Source organism: Aegilops tauschii, chromosome 5 (assembly GCF_002575655.3).
Source record: "Aegilops tauschii subsp. strangulata cultivar AL8/78 chromosome 5, Aet v6.0, whole genome shotgun sequence".
NCBI lineage: Eukaryota > Viridiplantae > Streptophyta > Magnoliopsida > Poales > Poaceae > Aegilops > Aegilops tauschii.
The window spans coordinates 407,272,057-407,295,152 of record NC_053039.3 but is presented as its reverse complement, the minus strand read 5'-3'; the positions used below and the strand labels follow the sequence as shown (position 1 = coordinate 407,295,152).

The following is a 23,096-nucleotide window of genomic DNA, read 5'->3' as shown; positions in this document are numbered from 1 at the left end:
TGTAACCACGGGCTGAATTTGGCCCACAAACGGAACAGGCCAGTAACGGGCCGTAGCTAACCGAATTCTGGAAATGAGCCCAAGAATAAATGGGCCCTTAGAAGGCCGAAAGTTAACACGGGCTGGAAACGGCCGACGGAATAATGGGCCGTTAATGGGTATAAAGCGATACACTGTTCATTATGGGCCAGTTTCATCTCGGGCCTTTAATGGGCCCAGAGTTACAAAGGGCCTCCTATGGGCCGAAAGACATCATGGGTCATACATGGGTCGGAAGTTACAATGGGCTAGTATCATATTGGACAACCCAGATGACGCTACTGGGCCAAATTCCGGTAGGCCGTGAGTTAGCGGGCTGTAAATGGGCTAGATGCGAACATGCCGTTAACAGGGTTCCCGTGGGCCAGCCCGCTACCTTTTGACCAAGTCAAATGGGTCGGCCTTTTCACTGGAATGGGCCTCTGTTGGGCCGTGCCACGTGTCGATGAATCATAGGCGCCTTCGATCCAATGAGTGGATGACATCTGTCCCAACGGTGAGCCGACACGTGGTTACTCTGGCCATTGAGAATTTTACACGTGGAAAATCCCCATTGGTCCGGGCTGTTAACGGGTTATCGGATCCAAACCGAAACCTGATAGCTTAACGGCAACCTATTACGGTGGATGCCACGTGTCGGTCACCCTTAACGAAAGCACTTCTGTGATGCGCGATTTAACGCCATGGAAGTGGACACTTCCCTGATGATAATTTTGGTAATGTCATGGAACACTTCTACGACAGCACAGGTATGACTATCTTGATTATGTCATAAAATCGTCATGGATGTACATGCATGACAGAAAACGTGACCTACTGTGACAAACATGTATCATCACGGAAGTGTTTTTTTTTGTAGTGCATCATCTCGGTGGGACCGAAGTGAAGCAATAAGGCAATAGAGAGTTGGTCAAGCCATCTCGGTGGGACCGATTGCAATTGTCGGTGGGACCAAAACAATTGCAACAAGCAACAGACAGCTCGCAAGGCCATCTCGGTGGGACCGAGATCCATATCGGTGGATTCGAATTGTTAGGGTTTTGGCAGTGGCTAAGTCCAGATGTACTCGGTGGCTCCGGGTAGGAAATATCGGAGGGGCCTGATACGTCTCCAACGTATCTATAATTTTTTATTGTTCCATGCTATTATATTATTCATCTAGGATGTTTTATATGCATTTATATGCTATTTTATATGATTTCTGGGACTAACCTATTAACCTAGAGCCTAGTGCCAGTTTTTGTTTTTTCCTTGTTTTTGAGTATCGCAGAAAAGGAAAACCAAACGGAGTCCAATTGACCTGAAATTTCACGAAGCTTATTTTTGGACCAGAAGAAGCCCACGGAGTATCCGAGATGGGCCAGAAGAGTCCCGAGGCACCCACGAGGGTGGGGGGAGCGCCCTACCCCCTGGGCGCGCCCCCTACCTTGTGGCCGCCTCGGAGACCCCCCTGACTTGTTCCCGACGCCAAAACCTCTTATATATACAGAAACCCCCAGAACATAACCTAGATCGGGAGTTCCGCCGCCGCAAGCCTCTGTAGACACCAAAAATCAATCGGGACCCTGTTCCGGCACCCTGCCGAAGGGGGGATCCCTCACCGATGGCCATCTTCATCATCCCGGCGCTCTCCATGACGAGGAGGGAGTAGTTCACCCTCGGGGCTGAGGGTATGTACCAGTAGCGATGTGTTTGATCTCTCTCTCTCTCGTGTTCTTGATTTGGCACGATCTTGATGTATCGCGAGCTTTGCTATTATAGTTGGATCTTATGATGTTTCTCCTCCTCTACTCTCTTGTAACGGATTGAGTTTTTCCTTTGAAGTTATCTTATCGGATTGAGTCTTTAAGGGTTTGAGAACACTTGATGTATGTATTGCGTGGGATACCCATGGTGACAATGGGGTATTCTATTGATTCACTTGATGTATGTTTTGGTGATCAACTTGTGGGTTCCGTGACCTTGGGAACCTATGCATAGGGGTTGGCACACGTTTTCGTCTTGACTCTCCGGTAGAAACTTTGGGGCACTCTTTGAAGTTCTTTGTGTTGGTTGAATAGATGAATCTGAGATTGTGTGATGCATATCGTATAACCATACCCACGGATACTTGAGGTGACATTGGAGTATCTAGGTGACATTAGGGTTTTGGTTGATTTGTGTCTTAAGATGTTATTCTAGTACGAACTCTATGATAGATCGAACGGAAAGAATAGCTTCGTGTTATTTTACTACGGACTCTTGAATAGATCGATCAGAAAGGATAACTTTGAGGTGGTTTCGTACCCTACAATAATCTCTTCGTTTGTTCTCCGCTATTAGTGACTTTGGAGTGACTCTTTGTTGCATGTTGAGGGATAGTTATATGATCCAATTATGTTATTATTGTTGAGAGAACTTGCACTAGTGAAAGTATGAACCCCAGGCCTTGTTTCAACACATTGCAATACCGTTTTCGCTCACTTCTATCACTAGTTACCTTGCTGTTTTTATATTTTCATATTACAAAAACCTATATCTACCATCCATATTGCACTTGTATCACCATCTCTTCGCCGAACTAGTGCACCTATACAATTTACCATTGTATTAGGTGTGCTGGGGGCACAAGAGACTCTTTGTTATTTGGTTGCAGGGTTGTTTGAGAGAGACCATCTTCATCCTACGCCTCCCACGGATTGATAAACCTTTGGTCATCCACTCGAGGGAAATTTGCTACTGTCCTACAAACCTCTGCACTTGGAGGCCCAACAACGTCTACAAGAAGAAGGTTGTGTAGTAGACATGAGGGCCGAGTTGGAATTTAGGGTTTGGACATATTTGGGTAGAGAAAGTGGTTGATGGTTTTGGAGCAATATCACTAAGCACTTGAGCAAATAGATCATTAAGCAACACCTCATCCCCTTTTAATAGGATTGGTTTTCCTATGGACTCAATGTGATCTTAGATCACGTAAACAAAAATGTAGAGTCTTGAGCTTTTGCCAATCCATTTGCTTAGCACTTTGAAGGGGTTCCACATCCTCTTGTCCTTGCTACGCCACTGTTGAACTTATCCGAAATATACTAGAGAAAGCTATTAGTCCAAAAAAAGATATGTTGACATTAATTACCAAAATCACCAAGGAATCCCCGCAGAAGGCCTGCAAGAGACCCCGCAAGGCCCAACAACAGAAGGGAGCCCAAAGAAGGGGATAAACCCTTGGCGACCAACTTAACCTCCAAGCTGGTAGCGACGAGTACCCTAGATCACATATATCTATGTAATACCCTAGCCTCCGCCGGGTATATAAGGGGAGTCTATGGAGTTCTCATTCCCATCTACTCCCGTAGAAACAACTCTCGATAGTAATCTCATCTACACCATTGTAACCCCTAGCAAAAGGTATCCCTCCACCATGAAAAACAAACATGGGCAAGATGTAGGGTATTACTCTTCGGAGGCCCAAACCAAGGTAAATTCCCCGTGCGACCTTCGCACCCATGGGTGAAGTTTCATGAAGAAATGACACCCGTGGTATTCTTGTGGAGAAAATATAATCAGGGACTTACTATTCATCTAACAATGTTTTTAAATATAGCTTGGATTTTGTCATTCCTGCCCAGAATACCACGAATTCATTTCTTTGTGAAACTTCATACACTAGTATGCCGGTTGACTATGTATGTTATAAACAAACTCAGATTTCTTTGTTTTTCTACTATTTTTTTGAATTTGCTATTCATAAGGGGTGCACGGGGAACCATGTTCACCAAATCTGTGTCCCTTTAATAACACATTAAAGTCTTCCAAATAAATTTATCACACTAAAACATTCCAAATAAAGTTTTCTAGATGAGTACCACATCAAAATGTTCCAAATAAATTTCTCACAATGATAACACAATCAAATCTTACAAATAAGATTTTCCTTAGTAATACCACATTTAAATCTTCCAAATAAAACTTTCACATTAAAATATTCCAAATAAAACTTTCACATTAAAATATTCCAAATATAATTCCCCACATTAACACCACACTAAAATCTTCCCTATAAAAATTCAACATCAGTAACACATTATTTTTTCCAAAGAAAAGCCCCCTCACATTAATATCTTCCAAATAAAATTCCCACATTGGTACCACAACAAAATCTTACAAAGAAAAATCCCCACATCAATACCACACGAAAATATTTCAATTCTTTCATTTTATTCAAAAAATTAGTCATTTTTAGTCACATAATTTCATCAGTTTTGTGACAGAAACTGTGCATGAATATTAGGATTTTGTACAAGACACAAGTGTGCTAAAATTAAAATCATTTTGTTGTTCTCATTTTTTTGTAAACTTAGATACAAGTAAACTAAGTAAATAAAATACAACTAAATAAAGTAAACAATAAGATGGTAAAATAAATGTAAATGAACACCTGGGAGAACTTGATGTTATTTCCTCGACAGCAAAATTAGAAAAAAAATGCTTGCTAGCTCTAAGCCTTAATTTGTAGGTTGTAGCCAGCCCCCCCCCCCCCCCCCCCCCCCCCCCCCCCTCCCCGAATGTAAGTGACATAGAACGGTAGTCGAAAATATGATTTTCGATGATGGAAAGTCATACCGTGGACTTTCTGGGACGATGGGCATGCCATTCGAAAACAATCACGAGCCCATTTTAAGTGACGGAAATTTATATTAGGTGACAAAAGTGAACCGGGGTCTTTTTTAGGTCAATTTGGTCTTTGTAGTGATGTAATTAGTGAAGATCAAAGCATGTAATCATCTTTTACTCTTGATTGATACAATTCAAAAGTGTTTGTCTAGTCGCGAGCTCATGTGCTCTCGGAGTTAACAATTTTTTAAAAAAGTACCCATGTAAAAATAATGTTTTCCTAGGATAAAAGTGGTCGAGTGCCCTACCTATGTGAAATTATTCGCTAATAAATGACATTCGTCGTGATCTACGCAAAAAATAGTTTTTCTCAAAATACTTTGAAATACAACCTTTTTTATAACATAGTTGTATTTCCTACAACACTGCATATGAAATTTCTTCACAAAAATTTATACCACATTTGCTGGAGAGAAAAAAATTCAACATTTCGTTTGTTTTGAATTTTACTATTCACGTGGGTGCAAAAAAATGTTTGACACAATTTGTTTATTTGGTAGGTGACTTTATATGATTAGATTGTATCCCTTATCATCATGCACATATGCTTCCTTACCTTTGCAATTTGTGAGTAGTTCATTAAGTTCCTAAGGACATTGGAGAACCCTAGTTGAAGAATGTCACATGGATTTGAGAATATAATTGTGGTTTGATTAATTTTTTTTTGTGGGAAAGGAACTTTTCATTCATCAGCCATTATGTTTACATTCAGAGATGACAATGCTAGCTATTTCCACAGGGAAGTTTCGAAGCCAACAAGCTATGCGCTGTTGCGAGCACCCCATACAAGCAAGGGTGTGACTCACTACATTTGCATGTCTGCTGATTTTAGCTAGACTAATGTTCCCTTCATAAGCCAGAATCCTTCTGATCTCATTGACCTGGTTCGCATACCTCGAGCGCTCAACATCTTTAGACTGCACCATCTTCAACAACTCAGCGCAGTCCGTCTCCACAACCAACGACAAGTTGGACCAGTGGAGCGCAAGTCGAAGCCCTTCGTCCATGGCCGCCATCTCCGCTTCCAGAGGATCACCACAACTAAAGAGCACCCGCGTCGCGGCGAAGATGACCGCTCCTTCATGATCCCGCAGGATCATCCCAGCCCCGGCTATACCATCCTCTTTCAAAAAAGCACCATCTATATTCAACTTAGCATAATTCACATCATGGGGCCTTCCATTGCGGCGTTATTGTTGTTTCATGTGTGTACTTTGACGTGCGCTTCGGGATGCTACCATATTGCAAGTAGGGAAGTGATATAACTTGAGAGGAAACGGTGCGAGGCCTCAATCGGGGTCGGGGGTTTATAATGTGTGACCTCATTTCTTGCATACCAAATCCTCCACATGATCATCAATGAAGCAAGCTTCTGCACTTCTGGCAATTTATCAAGCAGGCGGAACAGCCACTATGGCTCAACATCATGCAGGTCAGCAGGGGTCGGTAACACCTAGTGCTCTCGCATAGCCTCCTAGAGCGCCGCTGCATGAGCGCAGATGACAAGGGCGTGGTGCACATCTTCCTTTGCCTGACCACATAACAAGCACGTGGAGTCCACTTCTAGGTGCATGTATGTCTTGGTTGCTTGTGTATCAAGGGCCTCCTGAGCAGCTTGCCAAGCAAAGACACAGACTTTGGCCGGCGCGTCGTTTTTCCATATCAGGTCCCAAACCGACCGTTGTCCGTCCGGCTAGCCGCTCGAGGCGCCAGTATCCCATTTAGCATATGTTCATGCAGACCAAGGTAGTAGGCGCTGCGTACTGAAAAGCAACCACGCTTGTCTGGGTGCCAAGCAAGGACATCAACGTCTAACCTGCTCGAGGCCTTGATCTGAAGGATATAATGAATATCCAGTTGATAGAAGTACTGTTTGAGTAGAGTAAGATTCCATGTACCATTCAGGTTGAGCAGTTCAGAGACCCACTTTAGACGGCAATGACGCTTCAGGGTGATTGGGCGTCGAGGCTGATCGCGAGGGAGCCAAGGGTCACGCAAATGCGGACATGCGAGCCATTACCAATACGCCATATGATCCCCCTTTTAGCAGCTCTAGCCCATACTCAATAGCTTGCCATGTCGAGGATGCATTGCCAGTAAAGACGATATCGACCAGGAGCCCATTAGGGTAGTACTTCCCCTTGAGCACTTGCGCACATAGGCTGTGAGGGTTTTCAATAAGCCTCCAGGCCTGCTTGGCGAGCAACGCTTGTTTAAAAAGCTTCATGTCCCGAAACCCGATGCCACCGTGTGATTTGGGTCTGAGCATAATATCCCATGATACCCGGTGAGTACGGCGGCATCCCTCTACCGCCCCCACCAGAAGTTGCGTATCATCTTTGTTAAATCCTCGCATAAGCCGTCGGGGAGCTTAAAGATGCCCATTAAAAATGTGGGGAAGCGCTTGAGCGCCCGCATGTTGTGTTGAAGCTTTCTACTGGTAGTGTGTGAACATCCCACTTCACCATTATTGGGCTCAGATGAGAGTTCTATGTTGTAATGAATTGAAAAGGGAATGTTACAACGATAAGAAGTCGTTTCTCGGATCTAGGATTTACAACACATGGGATAGATGGAGACCATAGACCGTTAATGTTATGATTATGTTTTGTCGAACTAATTTCTTGTAGTAGACATATTATTTGTTGGTGAATCATAAGTATCATACAAGTCAATGATTTATAGTATGTTAGGCTTAGGCTTCACCCACATGGCAACGAGAAAGTTCTCATTCAAAGCATAGGATTATGTAATTTATTAAATAGGTAGGTTCTACTGTGCTTGAGAATGACAAGGTTTTACAAGCGTGGTCACTTGTTTGTCATTAAGCTCAAGTTAAGGACCAAGGCATGTCTGAACTTTATGAATTTGCTTTGGTATTTATTTCTTTGCAACTATTCCAATATATCAAAAACACAACTACTACTTTATTTAACATTTTTCCAGTTATTCCATAAACCAATTCTTTCTTGCGCCCCATTAACATTGTTACTCGTTAAAAGGCCACAAGCAAACCCTACACTTGTGGGTATCACCATATGCAACATGAGGGTGTTACAAACCGCGTTAGCGACATACATGCCACGTGTGTTGTCATCCTTGTTTGTAGTGACCCAATGGGAGGAGGTAAGTCCCTAATCCAAATTCTTCATTTTGAACTTGAGTGATATAGGGATTCATATTCCGAGTTTAGGAAAAAAACTCGGACTATCATTTTTAGGTTTTTTTTTCATTAGGGTATCATAAGTCGCCAATTTCCCTCGTGCTCTTTGTTGTGTGAACCAGATTAGCAAAGGAAAAACTTCACCTAGTGCCATCAAAACTTAACCAGGAGTAGAACATACAATCATGATCATGGCTTGCCAATCGAACATCATCAGGCCTTAATCTAGAACATTTAGAACCAAATAATGAGCAAGAGCCTGACCATCATCATTATAATTCCCCTTAATGTTATACATTAACATCAAGTTGCTATGATATTGATGTTATATATATGGTTAACATATTTACATGTAACCGTGAGCTAGAACAACTAGGATGTAAAGCGGAAACGAGAGTGGTCAATATCAAATATGGGATTAACCATCGGAGGCGAAGGCGAGGCTGCATGCATGCTTGGTGAAGGTCAAGGCAACAAGAATGTGGTTGCATCGTGAAGTTCAGCTTAGTAACGGCGTGGTTGTACTACAGGAGGTCCATGCAATCCACCGCCAACATTTGTTTTGGCAGTGGCTGTCGATGGTAGATGAAGTGGTTGTCGATGGTAGATGCTCTTCAGCACCCTTTAGTACTTCTTTAGGCTTTTGGATAGGTGTAGCTCGTGTATGTGATCTTCACCAGAAGAGAGAGAGAGAGAGATTATTTCTCCTTATACATGTTTACATGTGGCACTAAGAAATAAGGACCAAACCCATGAGGTGGGTCAAGCATCCTCCATCATGGCACATATGCGAGAGAGGCGTGGTGGGCCACACATTGTGTTATTTCTTTCTCGGCTGTTAGCCGAGATCAATTCTAACGCTTTCATTTCTAATTACTTTGTATGTAACATTTTCCCTCCAACCCTCCTGCATTATGTTGTGTTTTACGTTGTGACTATCCAAATTTGTCCGTGTGCCATATAGATGGAAGATGGACCGTGGCATGCAATGCATGGAGGAGGGAACGAGGAGAGCACGCGCCCACCCCTGTGCATCATAATAAATACCGCTACAACTCTTGATCCCTGCATTTGACGTAGTAAGCTAATTCAAGGGCAGATTCGTCCAAGGAGGATGGCAAGAGCTTTTTCTGGTACACACACCTAACCTTGTGCATATAATAAAGATTATAAATATAATTAAGAACAGAGGGAGTATAGAACATAATACATTAGCAACCATACAACGAGCTTAGCATCCTTGCGTGCTAAAAACTATTTTCGTGCTTCAAATATCTGCCAAATAAACTTTATACTGCCACAAAATACCACATTTATAGTATACTCTAATTAAAACATTTTTCTCTGTCATTTATCAGAAAGAAGATTTTCACAAGAAAAGCCGAACATATAAATGGTCCAAATGCAAAGGCCAGGTGGCCCTTTTTGCCGAGGCCGCAGACAAGAACCAGATCCCGCCGGTGGTGGGGCTATGCGTGTCATTAGTTTTACCAGATCCCTTCCGTCCCCCACCCGCACTACCGCGCCCAAGAGGATTCAAAAGGGAGCGGCGGCGGCGAGAGGCCCGGCGCCGACCGCAACCCTAGCCCGAATCAGCACCCGCCGGCCGACGCTTCCGGAGGGAGCCGCTGCGGCGGCCGAGGCCGACGACGAGGCGCGGCGCCCGTTCACGGCCCTTAGCCAGGTCTACGCCGACCTCGTCCTGGCGTGCGTCCCCCGGCGGGTCCCCGGCAAGCTGGCTAGATCTTGCGTCCCCGGCGGGTCCCGTTTCCGTCCCTAGGGTTCCGAGGTGCGCGACTGAGATCTCGATTTTTTTTTTGATGGAGCGACTAACATTTAACACCCCTTTTGCATCGGTGCAGGAGAGGGCGGATGAACGGAGGCGGCGAGGCCAGCGATTATGGGAGCTCGGAGGGCGCGCCTCGTCGTCGGCCTCAGCCAGGTCCACGCCGACCTAGCCCTGGCGAGCGTCCCCCAGGAGCAAGCAAGTTAGTTGGCTAGATCTCGCGGCCCGGCCGTCCCGTCCCCGAAGCTCCTGCTGGGCCTGGTTGGCTGTTTGCTGATTGGCCTGGTTACTAATGTGCGTAGGCCACAACTCCAGGATGCTAAAATTGAGTGCGGTCACCACGCATACAACCAAACGTAGTTACTGCATGAAATCACGATCGTGCGTGGTGGAGGCGGCAGCGGCAGCGAATAGGTCATTAGGGCACGGCAGGGCGGTAGCAGCCGGCGGCGCGCGGCTCCCATGGGCCGGCGAGGTGGTGAACAGCGACTCAGCGAGGCCGTGAGGGTGAGCAGATCAGCGCATGGCGTCAAAAAGAAGATGAATATTTGTATTATGTTGTTGACTTCCGTCTATTGAAATTGTATTAGATCAAGTATTCAAATACATACTTATGTTCTCTAGTTTTAGTTCTCTACTTGTGCATTGCATTTATTCTAGTGCTCTCACATCGTTGAACAACTAATTGATTTGTTTCCTCTTGTGACTAGATATGGATATTTAAAGGAATTGATCTTGCTGAAATTAAGAAAGAATTTCAAAATATACCAAGAAGAATGCCTTTGCCACAGTCAATAAAGCTTTATTATAGGTATGTATTCTTTCTAACTATCTTCACTTGTATAATTTGTTTTTATGATTATATTGCACTAGTTACAGATTCATGATTTATCTATGCTTCCTATTTTTGTAGACATCTTTATGCGTGTCTTAGTTAATAAAGATGATAAATTGGTGATCTGTAATCCATATAATCTTCATTTAGTGAGGTATTTTGATACAAGTATTTACTTCTGGATTTCAGATGTATTTGCTGAATATAAAGTATTCTAGTGAGCTCCTGCATCATCGTATATACATGATTTTCTTATTTAAAAACCATGCCACACCTGAAAATTATTCCGCCACTGCTAGTAACGAAGTCGAATTTGAGGTTTCCTCGTGCAGAGGTATTAAACTGGCTTGCATAAGGAAAATGTATTAATCTTCCTTGTGCAAGGGTATCAATCTGACTTCCACTTTGCTCCCCACGACCACTAGCAGTTGCACCAGACCCAAAAATGAAGCAAAAATGTTATGTTCAACATATGTCGCACCTGCATATGAGCAGATGAGACACGTTGGATGAAGTACGCGGTGGTTGTTTGCAAGGATGTCTGCACGGGCTTTGGCTGTGATTCTAACCATCTTATTTAGGCGCTGCACCATGGGCTCGTTTGTCGCTGCCGATGTCGCTCGGTCGCCGCCCCGTGTCATGCTAGCAAATTGGCCCATAGGGTGTCTGCGCGACATAGATCTAGGGCCTCCAAGAAGCGTATGCCCATGGAGGAGACCAATGTTGAAGCCCATTAGCACCGTATGTTGCATAGATCTGGTGCTCGCAAGAAGCGCACGCCCGTGGAGGCCACCAGCGTCGAAGCTCGTCAGCTTTGTTCGGTGCATAGATCTAATGCTTACAAGAGGCTCACCTCTATGCAGGTGGTCAACTTTGAAGTTCATCAACTCTGCGAGCTGCATAGATCTAGTGTCTTTGAGAAATGCAAACTTGCAGATCGGCTCTCCACACGTCACGGATCTGTCGTCCATGAGAAAGGCGAGCTCATTGTCGTGCCCAATTGGCTCTCTTCATTGCACAATTCTATTGCCTGCTTCTCGTGTAAGAGCGCCACGACAAGCGGAGTTGATGCTGTTGGGCAGGCTGGCACTCTGTGTTCGGCTTGATGCCGACGCTCCTAGCACCGACGAAGCATTGAGAGGATTGGAAGCCACAGGGATCGGGCCATTGAGGATGCCACACTGAACGAGGAACTGTATGGGCACCTCTTGTCCCGGTAGTGCTAGAAACTGTGAAAATGGTTGGCTTGTGCAAGTGCATAGAGGCTGGAGTGATATAGTAGGACGAGTCGCCAAAACCGAGTCAAGGTAGTAGTTGGCCTGAATCTGCGCCGATGCTCTAGAGTTGATGTCCTTGTTTGGGGCCGCAGAGTGTGACTGCGGGACTGGAAGGAGAAATGGCGGGAGCTCCGAGGCTGCATAGTCAAAGACACTGAAATGCCGTTCCCTCCGGTGGCGCAGTACCTCGATCAATGCGCTTGCACCACACGCGACAACGTGGGGAGAAACAGATCACAAGTTACGCCATTGTCATTGTGTGTCGATACAGTATGATCGGCGAGGAGGCCGTTAAGCTGAGAGCTCTGGACGGGGGAGACACCCATGCCGAAAGACCGAAGCGCGATGCACCATCTCTAAAAGGACCGGGATGGGCGTAGGAGGCCCTTGAAGGGACTCGGCTACTTGTCTGCGCTCCCGCAGTAGCCGGAGCATTGGTGAGGAGGTAGCTAAACATATTTGTTGGTCGAGCCGGGTTCTCCCCGGTGCCTCCGATGCTTGGTGGGCCTTTCGTCTGTCTCATCTTCTCGTCTCTATTGCTTTGTTTCCCACACACTACAAAAATACAATTAAGAACTCGTTAGCTTCACAAACTCAAAAGTATTGCTATTCTGTTATTCTTCGCATCAGTCACGTGCACATAACCTACCCAATGAAAGAAGCTGCTTTGCACGAGTCATGTCTTTTGCCGGGAGGCAAATGCGTAAAGATTTAGAGGTGCTTTATTATGAATTGACAGGCACCATTGATAGCCTCTGTTAAAGTGCTATTTAGGAACGAAATCAATTCTCATATATCCAAATTAATTGTCATCTATTCACATACAAATATACGACAACGCAAACATTAATGTGCTATCAGTTATTCTCATTACGATGTTTTCGCGAGTTTTAAATGCGACTATTTATTGTAGCGCATCCATATATGGATATCAATCAAATATTTCCTAATATATCTCAGTGCACTAATGAAACAATCATCAGGATCCACTCAAAAAATAATAACATAATTAGTGTATAAACCTGAGAATCATAGTGGAGCAAAACGGCAAGTCAAAGAAAAGTTTTCATAAGACTGAAGACTAAAACATGAGAACTATCTTCCCAAGGATTACACTAAAGCAACAAGGAGTAATTCTCATGTTTTAATCTTTCTTTGCCTTGCCGCTTTGCTCCAGTATGATTCTCAGGTTTATACGCTACTTATGTTTTATCGTCCTGCTGATCATTTCATTAGTTGACTGAGATATAGTAGGGAATATTTGATTGATACGTATATAAGGATGTGTTGCAAATAAATAGTTGCATTTAAAGCTCGGCAAAATATTAGAACGAGAATAATTGGTAGGACATTAATGTTGGTGCTGTCGTTTAATTTAGATGTGTGAATTGGTTTCGTTCCTCACATAGCGCTTCAGCAGGGGCTATAACTACCCCTATTTTTGTTCATAACAAAGCACATCTAAATCTTTGCGTATTTGTTTCCCGTTCAAAGACGTACCTCGTGCAAAACAGCCTTTTTGGATAGGTTCTACGCACATGACCAGTGTGAAGAGTAACACAATAACAATACTCTTGAGTTTGTGAAGCTAATGTGTTCTTAATAGTAGTTTTGTAGTGTGTGGGAAACAAAACAATCAAGACGAAAAGATGAGACGTTCGGGAGGCCCACCAAGCATTGGAGTCACTGAGAACTCGACCTGACCAGGAATTATGTTCAACTACGTGCTCACCAATGCTCCGGCTATTGCAGGAGCACGGACAAGTAGCTAAGTCCCTCCGAGGACATACTACGCCCATCTCGGTCCTTTCAGAGACGGCGCATCGCGCTTTCGTCTTTCGTCCACATATGTCTCCCTTGCACAGAGCTTCCAGCTTCACATCCCCTCGTCAGCCATGCCATGCTGATGCAGGGAAACAACGACGTCACTTGTGATCTGCTTCGGTGAAATGGTGTTTCCTCGTCTTTGGCTATGCTGTCTCGGAGTGACTGCCGTTTCTCCTTCCAGACGCCACAACCATACTTCGCCCCGAGCAACGACTTCAACTATGGACCGTCGGCGCAAAATCATTCCAACTACTACCTTGACTCCATTTTGGCGAATCGTCCTCTTGTGCAATGCCAACCTTTGTGCACTTGCACAAGCCACTCAATTTTCCAGTTTATGGCACGACCATGACAAGAGGTGCCCTTACAGTTCCCTGTGGAGCGTGGGGTCATTGGTGGCTTGATCCCAGTGGCTTCCAATTCTCTCAACATTTCGTCTGTGCTAGGAGCGTCGGGATCAAGCCGAGCACAGAGTGTTGGCCTGCTGAACGGCGTCAAGTCCGCTTGTCGTGTCATGCTTCCGCAAGAAACGGACAAAAAAATTGTGGAACGGAGAGAGCTGATTTGCCGTGACAATGAGCTAGCCTTTCTCATGGGCACCGGATCCATGTCTCGTGGAGAGCCGATCCGCCATGATAGCAAACTTGCATTTCTCGTAGACACGGGATTTGTGCAGCCCAGGGAGTGGACGGGCTTCTAAGTTGCTCGCCTGCATAGGGGTGCGCTTCTTGTAGGTGCTAGACCTATGCACAACCAACAGAGCTGACGGGATTCGATGATGGTTGCCTCCACGGGCGTCCGCTTCTTGCGGGCACCGGATCCGTGCAAAGTACGGTGTCGATTGGCTTCAACATCGGTCTCCATGCGCATACACTTCTTGGAGGCCCAAGATTTGTGTCGTGCAGACAACCTACAAGCCTCCTTACAAGCACAACACGGGTCAGCGACGACAAATGAGCCCATGGTGCGCCGCCTGAATAAGATTGTTAGAATCATGGAAAGACATCCTCGCAGGTATCCACTACGAACTTCATCCATTGTGTCTCATCTGCTCAGAGGCAAGTGCGATACATGCTGAACACAACATTTTTGCTTCATTTTTGTGTTCGGTGTAGCCGCTCGCGGTCATGAGGGGCAAGGTGGTGCAAACCAGGAGCTGCCTGACTGGATCAGTTAGCGAAGGATATGAATCTTGCTGGTTGACACCTATCATTTGTCAGCCAGCCTGAAGAAAAAATCTTAGATGTGTCTTTACTCTATTGGAGTATTATTTTAAATAAATGGTCACTAGAACAATATCATGTTTTACTGCAATTTATTGCTATATCAATATGTAAGATGGTTTTAATTTTATTAATTTGATGTTCCTTGGTGAAATGTGATTATATATATACCTTTTGATTTTTCTTTCGAGTAGAATTATGTCATTTACCTTAAATGGATAAGGGGTCAAAGTTAGGCATTTTTTACCCTAAGGTTGTCTAGGAGCTTATGTCTAATGGTGATAGTTCAGATGATAACAGTGAAGATGCAGAATTAGAAGGGCATCATTCAGTTAGCTTCCCTTGGTCTCGTGGTAAATTTTGACAATACTCATGATGGGGGGTCGCACTAGCTGGTAACCTAGATGTGATGCACACGAGACAAAGTTGATTGATTAACCTGATTGGCTAACCTGAGCTCTGCCTGGTCGCTTATCTTTGGGATTGGATATATTAGACATTGGTTGGGGAAATAGAGGACCATCTGTGTTGCTGTAGGTGTGGTTCTCTGAGTCAAAGTGCTGTATTTGTTTGTATTGGGTTGGGGTTTGCAGAAGAGAGGTGGGGGCTGGTGCCTGTTGTGGTTGCACTTGTTTAGATTAGGGTGTTGTTCTCAAGTGCTTGGTTAATTTGGTCCTCGCTTAGCTATGTTGTCACAGGAATGGATAGGTCACATGGTTGAGGATCTATGCTTGTTCTGGTTGCAGTCCTGTGGATCAAGGTGTTGTTCTCGAGTGCTAGAGTAATTTGGTTATCCTGTCGGCTCCCAGCTTCCAGGTTCTAATTATATGTGGTTCCAGTCCTGTGGATCAACATGTTGTTCTTGGGTGCTAGATTAATTTGGTTATCCTATCGGCTCCCAGCTTCCATTATATGAGGACTTGGTGCTTTACTGTCAGTTGTTTTGCGTCGCTTGTGGCTCTGGGGTTTCTTGTTCTTCTTTGATTATGATGTTTGTTGGCTGATTCTATTCCATCTTGCTTTTTCAGGACTGTATGTTGTTGGTTGGTCTGTGCTGTTCTTCTTTTATCGTCTATAGGTGGGACATGCTCTTTACCCTGCATTTTTGTATCCTTTTTAGGCTGTCGGTTTTCCATTCCGGGTATATAAATTCCTTCTATTGGATGCTTTGGTGGACACAAAAGCTTAACACATGTTACATCGTGCTATTTGCTGAGGTGGATGTTTGACTCCTTTCATGTGTCATATAGAACATCCATATGAGATAAAGCAAAAAGGCAGAGACCAAATATAAGAACTGAGGGATATGTGGAAGAGGGACGGGATGAGCTTGAGGCTTACAAGCCATTCAAATAATCAGACGTGCATGGTTTCTTGAATTTTCAATTGTTGAATCTGTTAACCTGAAGATTTTTCGTCTTCTTTGCGGCAAACTCCAGGTTAAAATATAAAACAGAATCTGTCACCTGAAGGCATTCTGTCGAGGCCTTGCTCAGAGATTGGGTGAGTTGATTTATCTCATCTGTATACTGATGGATGCTAATAAATAAGCTAGATCTATGAATAGTTTAGTCGCCAGTAGGTGAGCTGATGAACCAATAGCATGTAGTAATGGTAGGTATGATTTGGTTCCAAGTAGTGGTTACATAATGACATATCTAGGATGGACCTTTAGCTACTGAGGCCTGAAAATAGAAAGTTGACAAAAAGAATCTCATTTTATTTCGATTTTTTTTAAATTGCAGCCCATAAGTAGCACTATTAATTCCTTGGTTATCATTTGCTAGAATTTCTTGCTTTTGAAAGGAATTTAGAAGGATCTTAAGATTAGTACATTCAGTTATTTGTCTTGATGTTCCTTACCAAAGCAGCAACCTTCTATTGCTATTTCATGTCGTGCTCTTCTTAATTTCTTATCAATGAAAAGACAGCTCAAATGAATGTCTCTTGTGAGTTATTACTTGAACGTCTATAAAACAGCAAGCTTTCAGTATCCTAGGATTTTGCTACCAATCATTGTTTTTTTGGGTGACAAACCAATCATTAATTCTTACTTAAATGCTTGCATGATATTATTCGTTCACCATATTGCACTTGGTGAGACCATTTATCATGAATCTATATTTTTCCAGCTTCAGAGTGCGCCTTCATTTGTGCAAAAAAATCAGTATGGGTAAATATTAGTTTCACTTTGCATAGTAGTATAACCAGGTCTGTTGAACTGTACATTTTCTGCATGTTATCATGTTTTTGTTTGAAAGCAAGCTAATTGGAAGGCGGTGTTTATTTGCATGAATGCCTTGCCATTTTGCTGGAAGTTACTTGATGCGTGAGGTGCTCTTTATAATTTGCATGTGAGAGAGGATTAGTTTGTCAAGCTTTCTATTGATAAAACCATTTCATTAGTTTGGGGGGGAGGGGGTACAGTCAGGCTATCTTGGATGAAAAACATAGTTCGTGTGAATCATGACTTTCCCTGCATCTTCACTTTGGTGCATCATCGATAAATGTTTTGTCCGAATCAGTACAGAAGCACGGGAAATCATCTGGTTAGCTAATTTCGCTCAAAAAAAGTTCCACTTAGCTATAAGAATTCTTTAGAAAAAATTCTCAGGGACTATACTGAATCAGGGGCGAGGACTCAAATGTGTAGTGATTCTTTAGACAAAAGCCGAAAAGGGTCTGATTATTGTGTCTGTTCAGTGTCCACCGTCCACAAATGGTTCTATTTAAATTGGAGTATGTAGTTCATTTTAGCCGATGAACTTGCTGGATCACCTCCATTGCAGGAGTTTAGCTGATATGTATTGTATGCGGATGATTACGAGCAAGATGCAAGGACACAAAAAGCTTGGGATGCAGAAAGGTTAGAGGCGAGCTGCCGCTAGCGCACGGTGGCGTCCTGCATCTCCCATCCTTTTCATCCCTCAGCTGCTGCCTCTGCAAGTAATGCCAAACCTATAGGCTATAACAGGTTCAGGAGGTGTTTATCCAATGATTCAGTAACTTAACATTCTAATTTACTTGCCTTCTGCTCATGGGGCATGGTGTCTTTAGGTTATTGAAGGAAATTGTGTATGGATGCCGACATTCAGACTGGTCAGCTAAGAGGTTAGAATTACCCAAATTTCCTCTTATATATAATAGTATAATACTGCAGTGGTAGCCTCTCCTGCTATTTTCTTGTCCAAAAAAGTGTGATACTAACATTTTCACTACAGTTTTATCTTACTGTTAGAAAAACAGATGATTCCTATGCTATACAACTTTACTGCATGCATACCTGATCCTCTGTTTCCTCTGTTCTCTTGGTTGGCTTTGCAGACCAGGACAGGGAATCTGGAGAGGTCCTTGGTCATCAGCTGGTCCATCATGAGGTATGTCACTGAGATCATGCGTGCTCCTTATAAGATGGGGATAAAAGTTCTTAAGATTATCATCTAGCCGCGAGACGCCGCTTTTACTGTTAGAATAACTTAAAATCTTCTCTTCAAATAATGCAATGCAAGGTTGATTTTGACATGTAGATGTTGATGTCCCAAGCTGAATTTCAAGATACTCGTGGCAGCAATTTCCCACAAAAGTGTTGTGGTTTAATTCGCTATACTGTTAGAATTACGCGAGGTATGCGTATATCATCGGGGTGGTGCTGAGTCAACTAAAAGTCAGAGGCGCTAATATGTGTGCATTACCTACTTTTGTATATTTTGCAATCATGCACTTTGTTCTCTTAATGATTAACTGCGAACGAAATGGATGAGGGCAATAATGTTCATGTGCTAGAACAGAACTCTGGAAACTTGAATGGAAAGAACCTTTAAAGCAGGGGATTACTGATAAATTATGGTGCATATTGTTGTTATAAGTCCTATAGGTCTCTTAAAATGCGCTTATCCTGATTATCTCATCACTTGATTGATATGAACAAATGGTAAATTCTGTAGCTTTTTATAATGGTGGTGCAGGGCTGCAGGCTAAAATTAAGCATGTTAATGTGTCAGGGGAAGACTGCATTCCGAGATCATTTCACATGTTAATCTGGAATAAAAGAAAATAGCACTAAGCTTCTCAACATGGACATTCTCGACAGCTAGGTAATTATATAAAATATCCTTATCTACATAGACTGGAGCACGCTGGTATAGGGTGTGTTTGGTTTGTGCCCAAGGTTGCCCCACCAAAGCATTGGCAATAGCATTGGCTAGCCAATGCTTTGGTGGGGCAACGTTGAGCACAAACCAAACACACCCTTCGGTTGCCCATAATTTGGTCAACATTGGCAAGAAAGATGAACTAGAGTTGGCTAGAGTTCATTGGCATGTCAAAAAATTAGCAACCATCTAAACAAAGACCAATCTTTGGGTCATGGCCAAAATTTTGGTAAGCTGCACTTTGGCCACAATCCAAACACACCCATAGTGTCCGGTGCCGACGATCACTGAGTGCGTCGCTGACGAGCGTGACCTGTAGGCCGAGCACACCAGTTGAGGATGAAGGAGAGCGGCTGACGCCGGTGCGCGCCCACAGCCAGCTTCGTCTGCGGGCTTCAGCAGCACATCATCCAGCTGATCGAGGCCGGAATTCTCGAGGATGGGGGCTGGGACGCCAAGGCCGGGGGAGGGGATGGCGGGGATCTTGGAGACGAGGCGGTTGATGTGCTGGTTGGGGAGCTCAGGTCGGCGGCGTTAAAGGCGCTAATGTCGCCGACAGGCATGAACGAGCCGGTTGTAGGGCTGATTACGTTACACTTGATTAGAGTAACCAAACAAATTCTCATTTTTATCCATTCACTTTACATTAACGGTGTAACTCAATTGCGTTTGTGGTACCTTCGGTGAACCAAACACCTCAGTCGTACGTATGCTCCTTAATCTGTGCGTCTTTCTAGAGAAGACATCTTGTCATTTGTCAACGCGTTGCCTCGGAGTCGGCAGCTTGTAGGGCACGCACACGCAGCGTCGCAAAATTTAAATTTTCTAATCAGCCGGTGATGATGCTGAAATAACACATATACACGGGCGCGACAGTGGCCCTCCAGGGTCAGCTGCCAACCCGGCGTGACGCGCGGCGAGACCAGACGAGTATTCCTACTGTACCTCCCTCCGTCTGCGCCCCTGTCTCGTGCCAACGGAGTACCATAGCGGCATAGCCCGCTCCTTCCATGCTGCCCGTCCCCCTCTCTTGCTCGCTCCTTGTCAAACGTTGCCGGTCCCGAGCCCCACTCCTCGCTTTGACGCGCACACCGGGCGTGCTGACTGGTGTGCTGCGTCGCACCTCCGCACCAATACTCGCTATAAATGCACGCACATCCAGCTAGCTAGCCATTGGAGGAGGTTCCATTCCATTCTGTTCAACCACGTAGCCCCACTCACTCACCGGCCCCAGCTTCCCTTCTTCTTCCTTGTCGTCCTCTTCTTCTTCGTATCTCATTATGTCTGCTCTTCTCCGTGCTGAGTCGTAGCTCCTGCTGGGCCTGGTTGGCTGTTTGCTGATGGGCCTGGTTACTAATGTGCGCAGGCCACAACTCCAGGATGCTAAAATTGAGTGCGGCCACCCCGCATACAACCAAACCTAGCTACTGCATGAAATCACGATCGTGCGTGGTGGAGGCGGCAGCGGCAGCGACTCGGGCATTAGGGCACGGCGGAGCGGTAGCAGCCGGTGGCGTGCGGCCGTCATGGGCCGGCAAGGTGGTGAACGGCGACTCAGCGAGCCGTGAGGGTGAGCAGATCAGCGGATGGTGTCAAAAAAAGGTCAAATATTTGTATTATGTTGCTGACTTCCGTTGATTGAAATTGTATTAGATCAAGTATTCCAATACATACTTATGTTCTCTAGTTTTAGTTCTGTACTTGTGCATTGCATTTATTCTAGTGTTCTCACATCTTTGAAAAACTAATTGATTTGTTTCCTCTTGTGACTAGATATGGACATTTAAAGGAATTGATCTTGCTGAAATTAAGAAAGAATTTCAAAATATACCAAGAAGAATGCCTTTGCCACGGTCAATAAAGCTTTATTATAGGTATGTATTCTTTCTAACTATCTTCACTTGTATAATGTGTTTTTATGATTATATTGTACTAGTTACAGATTCATGATTTATCTATGCTTTTCTATTTTTGTAGACACCTTTATGCTTGTCTTAGTTAATAAAGATGATAAATTGGTGATCTGTAATCCATACATCTATGCGTGTCTTAGTTAACAAAGATGATAAATTGGTGATCAATAATCCATATAATCTTCATTTAGTGAGGTATTTTGAGTACCAGTATTTACTTTTGGATTTCGGCTGTATTTGCTGAATATAAAATATTCTAGTGAGCTCCTGCATCGTTGTAGTATACATGATTTTCTTCTTTAAAAACAACGCCACACCTGAAAATTATTCCGCCAGTGCTAACAACAAAGTTGAATTTGAGGTTTCCTCGTGCAAGGGTATCAAGCTGGCTTGCATAAGGAAAATGTATTAATCTTCCGTGTGCAAGGGTATCAATCTGATTTCTAGTCAGACAGCTCCTGGTTTGCACCACCTTGCCCCCCACGACCACTAGCAGTTGCACCAGACACAAAAGTGAAGCAAAATGTTATGTTCAACATATCTCGCACTTGCATCTGAGCAGATGAGACACGTTGGATGAAGTACGCGGCGGTTACCTGCAAGGATGTCTGCACGGGCTTTGGCCGTGATTCTAACCATCCTATTTAGGCACTGCACCATGGGCTCGTTTGTCGTTGCCGATGTCGCTCGGTCGCCGCCCCGTGTCGTGCTAGCAAATTGGCCCATAGGCCGTCTATGCGACATAGATCTAGGGCCTCCAAGCAGCGTATGCCCATGGAGGAGACCAATGTTGAAGCCCATTAGCACCATACTTTGCATGGATCTGGTGCCCGCAAGAAGCGCACGCCCATGGAGGCGACCAACATCGCATCTCGTCAGCTTTGTTCCGTGCATAGATCACATTCCTACAAGAGGCTCACCTCTGTGCAGGCGGTCAACTTTTGAAGTTCGTCAACTCTGCGAGCTGCACAAATCCAGTGTCTTCGAGAAATGCAAACTCGCAGATCGGCTCTCCACACGTCACGGATCCGTCGTGCATGTGAAAGGCGAGCTCACTGTTGTGCCCAATCGGCTCTCTTCATTGCACAATTCTATTGCCTGCTTCTTGTGTAAGAGTGCCAAGACAAGCGGAGTTGATGCCGTTGAGCAGGCTGGCACTCTGTGTTCGGCTTGATGCCGACGCTCCTAACACTGACGAAGCGCTGAGAGGATTGGAAGCCACCGAGATCGGGCCATTGAGGACGCCACACTCAACAAGGAATTGTATGGGCACCTCTTCTCCCGGTAGTGCCAGAAACTGTGAAAATGGCTGGCTTGTGCAAGTGCACAGAGGCTGGAGTGATATAGTAGGACGATTCGCCAAAACCGAGTCAAGGTAGTAGTTGGCCTGAATCTGCGCCGGTGCTCTAGAGTTGATGTCGTCGTTTGGGGTCGCAGAGTGTGATTGTGGGACTGGAAAGAGAGACGGTGGGAGCTCTGAGGCTGCATAGTCAAAGATGTTGAATGTCGTTCCCTTCGATGGCGCAGCACCTCGGTTGATGTGCTTGCACCACACGCGACAGCATGGGGAGAAGCATATCACAAGTCACCCATTGTCATTGTGTGTCGACATGGTATGATTGGTGAGGAGGCCGTCAAGTTGAGGGCTCTGGACTTGGGAGACACCTGTGCCGAAAGACCAAAGCGTGATGCACCACCTGTAAAAGGACCGAGATGGGCGTAGGATGCCCTTGAAGGGACTCAGATACTTGTCTTCGCTCCTGCAGTAGCCGGAGCATTGGTGAGGAGGTAGCTAAACATATTTGTTGGCCGGGCCGGGTTATTCCCCGGTGCCTTCGACGCTTGGTGGGCCTTCCGACCGTCTCATCTTCTCGTCTCTATTGCTTTGCTTCCCACACACTACAAAAATACAATTAAAACTCGTTAGCTTCACAAACTCAAAAGTATTGCTATTCTGATATTCTTCGCACCGGTCACGTGCACATAATCTACCCGACGAAAGCTGTTTTACACGAGTCACGTCTTTTGGCGGGAGACAAATGCGTAAAGATTTAGAGGTGCTCTATTATGAACTGACATTGGGGCCATTTATAGTCCCTGTTAAAGTGCTATTTTAGAAACGGAATCAATACTCATATATCCAAATTAATTGTCATCTATTTACGTACAAATATACGACAACGCAAACATTAATGTATTGCCAATTATTCTCATTATGATATTTTCGTGAGT

General features: G+C 44.5%; 1 long non-coding RNA gene across 11 annotated transcripts; it reads left to right on the top strand.

Annotated features, from left to right (window-relative positions):
- Positions 1-9,299: 9,299 nt before the first annotated feature.
- Positions 9,300-18,641, top strand: LOC109776630 (uncharacterized). 11 transcript variants are annotated; one of them, XR_005757706.3, is made up of 9 exons: positions 9,300-9,641; positions 9,715-10,145; positions 10,349-10,449; positions 10,552-10,627; positions 15,829-15,878; positions 16,240-16,303; positions 17,590-17,911; positions 18,125-18,177; positions 18,328-18,641. It is a non-coding gene; the product is annotated as an uncharacterized lncRNA (long non-coding RNA). The 11 variants fall into 11 exon arrangements; XR_005757700.3 differs by lacking the exon at positions 10,552-10,627 and having other exon boundaries at positions 9,715-9,840; positions 9,941-10,145; positions 15,829-16,303; XR_005757704.3 differs by having other exon boundaries at positions 9,715-9,932; positions 15,829-16,303.
- Positions 18,642-23,096: the final 4,455 nt, after the last annotated feature.